We start from the raw sequence: 9,712 nt of genomic DNA, 5'->3' as shown, positions 1-9,712 counted from the left end.
AGGCAGTTTCAATAAATTTTGAGCCAGTACTGGATGATTTAAACTAGCAAGGAGAACTGGCTGACTTACGACTTGCCAACTGAGATTTTTCACCTGTCAAAGTTCTGTCTTGTCTCTTCCTTGGTATCATGGTTAGCAACTGAAGGATGTTGTAACGTGACATCACAAGTAGAGCTCTGTGTTGTCATTTAAGCCAATTGTTTACAGAACTGATGAGTGTGTTAGGTACAAAAGAAGGAAAGGAAACACAAAAGCATGAGCCAGAAGGTAAGAAATCCAGAAGGTAAGGAAAGAATAAAGACTTGGCAGCTAACCTTGTGCCTTGATCAGCAGCTCCCTGTGGCTTGCAAAAGATTTCCCTTTGATTCCAATTGTTACATAAGAACATAAGTCATGTTGGATCAGGCCAATGGCCCATCCAGTCCAACACTCTGTCACAGTGGCAAAAAACCCCCACAGGTGCCATCAGGAGGTCCATCAGCCATACCCACATCATCCAGGTACAGATAAATAAAATTATTAAGATATTATCTGAATTATTGTTCATAGGCCACCATGAAAAAAAGAAAGTAAGTTTATACCCTGAAACTCTGGTTGGTATTTAAGGTGCTATTGGACTCAAATCTGTCTTACTATAATAACTATTTGAAACTTCTATTAGTAGGTTGTTATCATCATAATGGCAGATTCAGCTGGTTATGCTCTCACCTTTATGACAATGGACAATCAGATGATGAGGTAAAGATACTTTTTTTGCAGTTTGGCAGACAACTACCCATTTAGAGGAGTCTCTTTTCCTGCTTTCTGCTATGAGGACTAAACCACTCCCCCACATCTTTCCCTTTCTCCCCCCCAAGCCAATACCCCCTTTCCCTTTTTCTCTCCTCCCAAGTCAATCCCCCCTTCTTTACCCCCCCCCTTTTCCCTACCTGGCAGTTGTGGCAGTGCCTGGGAGGAGCTGTAAGCCTGGAGCAGCTCCCAATGTTGGCCAGGTTTGGAGCAGTTTCTGGCCAACATCGGGGGCTGCTCCAGGCTTACAGCTCCACTGTCATGGCTGCACCTGGAGTCTCTGCTGATGTTCTGCACTGTCGCAGCTAGGCCTGAAGCCTCTCCCAGCATTCCCCACTGCACAGCTGGCCCCAGAGTGGCTCCCAATATTCCCTGCTGCTGTGGCCAGGCCTGGAGTGGCACCCATTCCGCACCTTCACAGCTGGGCCTGGATTGGCTCCACAGAAGCAGCTGCAGTCGGGCTGTCAATGGAAAGTTGTGTGGTCTGTGCATGTGTAGACAACACTTTTTATTTTGAGCAGAATTTAAATCCCCCCCCAATGTATTTTTAAAAAAACTTTTTGGATTTTTCCAGACCCCCAGAAAAATCTGGGGGGAGTGTGCTTTTTGTTTGAGGAAATAAGTATCCACACACAGAGGCGACTGTTGGGAATTAGATATGTAGATGGATCTCTTGCAGCTTTATATTTACTATGTTTACAAGGTAAGATTTGTCCAGAAGTTACTATGGGCGACCACTGCACTGATCAGCCTACTTCCAAGAGCCCTGTGGTGCGGAGTGGTAAAGCTGCAGTACTGCAGTCAAACTCTCTACTCACGACCTGAGTTCGATCCCAGCAGAAGCTGGGTTCAGGTAGCTGGCTTGAGGTTGACTTCGCCTTCCATCCTTCTGAGGTCAGTAAAATGAGTACCCAGCTTGTTGGTGGGAAAGTGTAGATGACTGGGGAAGGCAATGGCAAACCACCCCGTAAAAAGTCTGCCGCGAAAACATTTATGCGACGTCACCCGAGTCAGAAACAATTGGTGCTTGCACCGGGGACTACCTTTACTTTACTGCTTTCTTTGGAAGTGTAAGTATGCTTCCACATTCAGGGGAGGGCCGATCCTATTTAAGTCATGCTGATATAGCCTCTTCTTACACAAAAAAGGCCGTTGTACCCTCAGACTACAGATTCTAGTTTCAATGTGCTCAGTCATAACGGAGAGGCTTCAGTTGGGCTATACTGTGGAGGTGTGGCACTTAAATGGAAAAGAGGCCTGCCTCCCCACTGGGAGCGTATGTGGATAGATGAAATGGTTTAGTGGTGATCCAGCAGGCAGAGCTGGATGCGAACTTATACTTCTTGCTTTTCAGCCAGCCCTCAGCTTTACTCTCTGAAATGGTGAAAAGTTACTGTATGAAAAGAAGCTTAAGCATCCATCATGCTAGCACCAATATTTGCAGATATATTGTTTTTTTAAATCTCCCTTTTCGCCCAAAGAATTCTTGAAGGGGTTCAGGTGTGCCAGTGTGGTGTACTTTTTAAGACCAGCAGACGCTAATCTGGACAACCAGATTTGACTCCTCATTCTGCTACCCAAAGAGGCGGTCTCCTTCTTAGTTGGGGGAATTAGCTATAAGGAGACAAAGCGAGAGGGGGTAATTTCTCCACCTATATCTATGGGGATTATTCCCTTGAGAGAACTCTCAAATAAACCAGGCAGGTGTTGAACCAGAAAGATTTTTATTAAGAAAAAGAATTTTAAAAATGCACATAATAACCACACACACAAGAACTAAGAGAAACTGAGAAGGAGGGAATGTGATTTTCAGGAAAGGATGATAATTAACTATCTTGGAGAGGTCTGCAAGCAGCAAAACCACCAGCATTTTGAGAAAAGAGAGCCCAGCAAAGTGGGGCTGTATGTGGAGGATCCAAGGCACACACATACGTGCACACGCACACGCTGCTGGGAAGCAGATTGTGTCTGATGAAGGGCAAAATGTGCCCTCTGGTGGGTATGGTGTGATTGCCAGAAAAACAATAACTTAATGGGCTTTTCTGAGGTGGAAAATGATGTGTGAGAGGCTTGATGACCATTCAAGTACCTGGCAGGAAGGGCTGTTTAGGTGAATAGAATTAAGCACTGCTTAATTAAGGTAAATGGGTGCAGAGAAGTGAGGCTGAGTGTTGATGGGATATGCCCAAGGGTGAGTCAGTAGGTTTTTGGGAGATCCATTGTCCTAAATTATGCATCTACCTGGGGCGTGCAGGGGGCAGAAGACAGTCAGCCACTCTTACGCACACTTCTAAACTACATGCCCAGGCTTGTTTCTGACTGGCATCCATTTTGTGTCATTTTGGGCCAGGCCATGTCTTGCACTTACGATTTTTGAGGTGATATTTTAAGAAGGGTGTTTATATTCTAGTATAAACTGTCCCTCAGAAAGAAGAGGGGCCTGACTGCTAACAACTCCTTCACATGATGCTTGCTAGGTGATATCTTGAGCCAGTCACTGTTCTCTCAGAACTCTCAGCCCCACCCACCTCTCAAGGAGCCTGTTGTGGGGAGAGGAAGGGAAGGCAATTGTAAAGTATAAAAATCAACTCTTCTTCTCATCTTCAGCCTGTTTCACATTGCAGTTTTCTTAAGAGATGGTCTCTCCACTGCAGGAAGAAAAGGGGGGATTTCTTACTGCAAATTGCAATCCTCATCCAATCTTCTGGGATTACCTGTTGCCAAAAAGTAAAAGGGTCAGCTTTCAGCAAATGACTCCTCAACCAAGGAGAGGGCCTCTCCTCAAATTGCTGGAAAGGAAAACAGTCTGCAAATAACACTTTTAACAGGATACTAGTGGGAGCCCTGTGGCGCAGAGTGGTAAAGTGGTAAAGCTGCAATACTGCAGTCGGAGCCCTCTGCTCACGACCTGAGTTCAATCCCAGCGGAAGCTGGTTCAGGTAGCCGGCTCCAGGTTGACTCAGCCTTCCATCCTTCCGAGATCTGCAAAATGAGTACCCAGCCTTGCTGGGGGGAAAGTGTAGATGACTGGGGAAGGAAATGGCAAACCACCCCGTAAAAAGTCTGCCGTGAAAACGTGAAAGCAACGTCACCCCAGAGTTGAAAACGACTGGTGCTTGCATAGGGGACTACCTTTACCTTTTTAGTGGGAAGATAGAAGAGGGTTAATCCCAGGGTACCTCTTTTACTAGTGACATATCACCCAGAAGGAAGAACTGATACAAATCAGTATTTTCATGGAAAGAAGAAGGACCTTTCCCAAGGGGGTAAAAACAGGTTTCCTACGTGTAACTGATGATCTTCGAGTGGTCATCTGTGCATTCACACTCATGGGATGAAGCACCAGCGCCGATCCCCTATCAGTAACTCCAAAGTCCGGGATTTTTCACAGCCCGATCCCGGTAGGCATGCGCATATGCCTCAGTGCGTATGCCCACCCGATGGGCACAAATATCCCGCCAGTTCCTTCCCATCGCCACCTATCAAGAGTACCATGACTGGCAGCAGAGGGGAAGAAGGGCGGGTAGTGTGAATGCACAGATGACCACTCGAAGATCATCAGTTACAGGTAGGAAACCTGTTTATCTTCTTCGTGGTCTCTGTGCTTCACACTCATGGGAGATTAGCAAGCTAGGCTTACCTGAAGGAGGGAGCTGGCGGTTATGCAGAAGAAGTGGCTTGAAGGACCGGGGTACCCAGTTGTGCTCTGCGACACTTCCAGATATCCAAGGCATAAAGTTGCATGAAGACATGAGGAGATGCCCAGGCTGCAGCACCCTTCAGAAACACTGTGGACGTAGCCATAACCCTAGTGGAATTCACAAAGATCAGCCCTGGCAAGGGATGCTTAGACAACAGGTAGCAGAGTTTAATGGCTTCCGTGATCCACTTAGAAAGCCTCTGTGCAGAGATTTTGAAACCCAACCTAAGGGCCACATAGGAGACAAATAGATTGGGATCCTTTCAAAACGGCTTGGTGCGATGCACAAAAAACAACAACGCCCTCTTAATGTCCAGGGCGTGCAGATGTCTTTCTTCCGCAGAAGAAGGAGAAGGGTAAAATGTAGGCAGAAACACTTCCAAATTGAGGTGGAAACTAGACACCACTTTAGGGAGGAACGAGATGTCCGGGGCCAAGGATACCCCATCGTCTTGAAAAGAGATGTATGGAGCATCACACCGCCGAGCCACTAACTCACCTGCCCTCCTGGCTGTAGTGATGACCACTAAAAAGGCAGACTTCCAGGCGAGAAGATGTAATGGGCAGGTAGCCAAGGGTTCAAAGGGCTGCCTCAAGAGCCGTTATCAGACCAACGGCAGATCCCAAGCAAAAGGAGGAACCTTAGACAGTGGGTGAAGCCATAGAAGACCCTTCAAAAAACGTTTTGTATACTGGTGTGTGAAAACCGATGTGCCATCCACAGGATCGTGATGAGCTGAGATTGCAGCCAGATATGCTTGAATCAAGGAATGATTAAGCCCAGCATCAACAAGAGTCAGTAAGAACTCAAACACAAGTTCAAGACCAGCATTACATGCACTGATACCCTTGTCCCTCAGAAAAGACAGGAACCTAGACCACTTTCCTGCATAGGAGCAGCGAGTTGACAGCTTTCTACTGTTCAACATCACATGTTTCACTCTGTCAGAGAATTCTAGAAGCTGACCCTCCAAGCCGTCAGTTTGAGATGAGGGATGTCGTAGCAAAACAGGCAACCTCCTTGAGCCAAAAGGAGGTCCGGTTCTGACAGAAACTTGTGGTGACACCCCCCTCTCCACCGCCAAGGCTAGGAGGACAGGAAACCAGTTCTGTCTCAGCCACCACGGAGCAATTAGGTTGCACTCCGGATGCTCCTGGGCCAATCTGTGAAGCACTCTGGTGAAAAGAGGCAATGGTGGAAACAGGTAGAGGAACTTGTTCGCACACAGTAGAAGACCATCCCCTAGGGACTTTGGGTCTGTCCCTCCTCTGGAACAGAATTGTTCGCATTTTCAATTGTTCGCCGTGTCAAATACATCTATTCTGGGATGACCCCAAGCCCGGAACAGAGGTTCGAGGTATCTCCATTTGTGATGGGAAACCACCCCCCTGCTCAGGGAGTCCACCTGAACACTGAACTCTCCCGGCAGGTGGGTGGCTACAATGAAGGTCTGGGAGGCTATGCAGGCCTCCCAAAGCTGCATCACCAACACACACAGTTTTCTGGACACAGTCCCCTCTTGATGGTTTATATAACTTACAGCTGTCGTGTTGTCTGACATCACAGCTACAGTCTGACTGTTGATCAAGGGTAGGACTGACCTTAAGGCCAAATGAACTGCCATGAGCTCCAAGAAATTGATGTGATGGTAAGCCATTGACGGGGGCCATGGGCCGCCTATGCAAAGATCTCCTAGGTACGCTCCCCATCCCCACAGCGAGGCATCTGTTGTTACCTTGACTGAGGGCAGTGGGAGATGAAATAGAGCTCCTCCACAAAGATTGGACTTCATCCTCCACCAACCCAGAGAGCGTAGCACCAGCGAAGGAATTTGCAGAATCTTGGACGGGAGATCTCTCACCGGATTGTAATTCCTGATGAACCAGAGCTGAAGGGTTTGCATCCTCAACCTCACGACATTTGTAGTAGCTGCCATGAGGCCCTAGAGACATTGGATCTGCAGAACAAAAGCGCATCTCACCGTTGATGAGTGTAAGGATGCTTTGTAGAGTCAGCATTCTGAACTTCTGATAAGCGATGAATTTGTTCAGTCCCCTCAGATCCATAATCGTACAAAGTCCCCCGTCCCGCTTGGGAACCATGAAGTATCTGGAGTAAAACCCTTGGCCCCTGAGATGGTCAGGAACATGTTCTATTGCTTGCTTGCTGAGAAGATTTTGAACTCCCTCCAGTAGAACAGCTGTAGGGTGTGTGATCACCAATCTGGGATGAGAAGGGGGCTGAACAAATTCTATCGCATAACCCTCCTGTATGATGGACAAGACCCACTTGTTAGTGGTAATCACCGCCATGCTTGCAGAAATCTGTGGAGGTGGGTGAGTCCGGGGGGGGGGGTGGTTCCAAAGTCAAAGTCCCTGCTTGGGGTTCCTGTTAGTCTTGGACTTTCCCATGTGAGAGGAGAAAGAAGAAAACTTGGCTTTTCCTCCTGCAATGAAAGAACTCTTGGCCTCATGCTGTCCCGCACGCGGCTTCCATGAACTCTCAGGGATTTGGTGTGGTACGGCTTCTTAGACCATTGCTTGGACCATAGATGAGGCTTGCCAGCATGAGAGGAAGATGCAGGTACTCCCAGATTACATGTCATCTTAATGCTCTTGTCCATTTCTTGTAGTGGAGCTGAATAGACCCTCACCTTCAAAGGGGAGATCCTCAACCCAGGATCTGGTGTCTTAACTGGAGGGCAGTGGGACGAAGCCAGGAGTGATGACGCAACATAATGGCCGAGGTAAGTATCTTAGCTGCAGTGTCCACCATGTGTTTTGAGGCCTGTAGCTGTTGTTTTGCCAGGAGCATTCCCTCCCTCTGAACCTTTTTGGCCAGGTTACGTTTATCCTCAGGCAGAGCGGCTAACAGCGGTGAGAGTTGCTCCAGAGGGAATACTGGTATCTCGCCATGGAGGCAGAGTAGTTAGAAATTTTTATTCCAAGCATGCCTGCAGAATAAAAGTGCCTTCCAAAAGTATCAATCCTCTTCCCCTCTTTATCTGGAGGCAAGGAGTGGGTCTTCTTAGTCTTGGACGAGGACGACACCACCACAGAGTTGGGGCGTGGATGGTAAGGTAAGGTAAGGTAAAATTTTATTTGTATCCCGCCCTCCCCGCCTAGGCAGGCTCAGGGCGGCTAACAACATCTTATACATATACAATAATAAGTGTAAAAACTTTAAATTTAACAATAAAACTTAAATTTAACATCATAAAAACCCGTTAATGTATTTAAAAGTTCATAATTTAGTTTAATCTGGCAGCAATGGTGACATTCTGACGCTAATTTCTGCCAATGTGATTAATTCCATGTTGACATAGGTCCTTGGACAGGACCATGTTGGCGGATCTTTAATTAACAGCAATTCAGCAGTCGATGTATGCTTGTTTAAAGAGGGCAGTCTTGCAGGCCCTGCGGAACTGATCAAGGTTCCGCAGGGCCCGCACCTCCTCAGGAAGCTGATTCCATAGGGCGGGGGCCGCTATTGAAAAAGCCCGTGCTCGGGTATTCTGAAGCTTGATCTCTTTCGGCCCAGGGATAGTCATTTTATTTTTTCCAACTGACCTCAGTGCCCTCTGGGGTTCATATGGGGAGAGACGGTCCCTCAGGTAGGCCAGTCCTCGGCCATATAGGGCTTTAAAGGTGATAACCAACACTTTGTACTGGACCCGGTAGGTAATTGGCAGCCAGTGCAGTCCGCGCAGCCCCAGCCGTATGTGCTCCCATCTCGGGAGTCCCAACAGCAGCCTGGCTGCTGCGTTCTGCACCAGCTGCAACCTCCGGGTCTGGCACAGAGGTAGCCCCAAGTAGAGGGCATTACAGTAGTCCAATCTTGAGGTGACCGTTGCCTGGATCACTGTTGCGAGGTCGCGACGCTCTAGGAGAGGGGCCAGCTGCCTTGCCCGCCTCAGGTGGAAGAATGCTGACTTGGCAGTGGCTGCTATCTGGGCCTCCATTGATAATGAAGGCTCCAGTAAAACACCCAGGCTCTTTACTTAGCACACTGATTTCAATGGCGCACCATCGAAGGCCGGGAGAGCTATTTCCCCTCCCAGAGCGCTGCGTCCCACACAAAGGACCTCTGTCTTCACTGGGTTCAGCTTCAGCCCACTCAACCTGAGCCACGTCGCCACAGCCTGTAAAGCCTGGTCCAAATTCCCTGGGGCAGAGTCGGGCCGGCCATCCATTAGTAGGTAGAGCTGGGTGTCATCTGCGTATTGATGGCAACCCAGCCCAAACCTCCGGGCAATCTGGGCAAGGGGGCGCATATAGACGTTGAACAACATTGGGGAAAGAACTGCTCCCTGAGGCACCCCACAATCTAGTGTGTGTCTCCGGGACCGCTCATCCCCAATAGCCACCCTTTGTCCCCAACCTGAGAGGAAGGAGGAAAGCCATTGTAAGGCCAACCCCCCCAACCCCAATGTCGGTGAGGCGGCGCATCAGCAGCTGATGGTCAACTGTATCAAATGCCGCCGGCAGGTCTAGTAACATCAGTACCGCGACGCCGCCTCGATCCAGTTGCCGCCGGAGGTCATCCACCAGGGCAACCAGCACCGTCTCCGTCCCATGGCCAGGACGAAACCCAGACTGGCACGGGTCAAGAACGGAGGCATCATCTAGAAACCTCTGTAGCTGCAACGCCACTGCCCTCTCAATAATTTTACCTAAAAACGGTAAATTAGACACCGGACGGTAATTTGCCAATTCGGCCGGGTCCGCTGTACATTTTTTCAAGAGAGGGCGGTTAAAAAGAAACTCTGCGCCCTGTTCCTGGATTCTGTACATATGATCCATACGTTTGGAAGAGATAGGGGTTGAGGCAGGCTTGGACCAAGGATCTTTAATGGCTTGCAAGATGACCTTAGTAATGGGAAGGGCTACAGCTGTCGAAGTGTCCTTCTGCATAATGTCAAAGACTGTGTCGTCAATGACCAGTTGAGGCTGGACCATTGGCAGAGACAAGGAGTTCACCATTCTTTTAATTAGCTCCCCATAGGATTTCAAATCCTCGGAAGGAGAGATTGGAAGATCCTCAGCTATCTTGGATTTTGGTGACGACCCTTCTTGCTGATAACTCAACTTGTCCTCCTCATCGTTGTCGGAGGTCAATGGAGAGGAAGAGGCACTCTCCGCAGATGGTAAACCTGGGACGTCTATGGTAATCCTAGTTGAGGAAGTTTGCTCGACGTCAGGAACACTGGAATGTGCTGGCTT

Source organism: Heteronotia binoei, chromosome 3, assembly GCF_032191835.1.
Source record: "Heteronotia binoei isolate CCM8104 ecotype False Entrance Well chromosome 3, APGP_CSIRO_Hbin_v1, whole genome shotgun sequence".
NCBI classification, from domain to species: domain Eukaryota; kingdom Metazoa; phylum Chordata; class Lepidosauria; order Squamata; family Gekkonidae; genus Heteronotia; species Heteronotia binoei.
Note: the sequence above shows the minus strand (reverse complement) of the source record.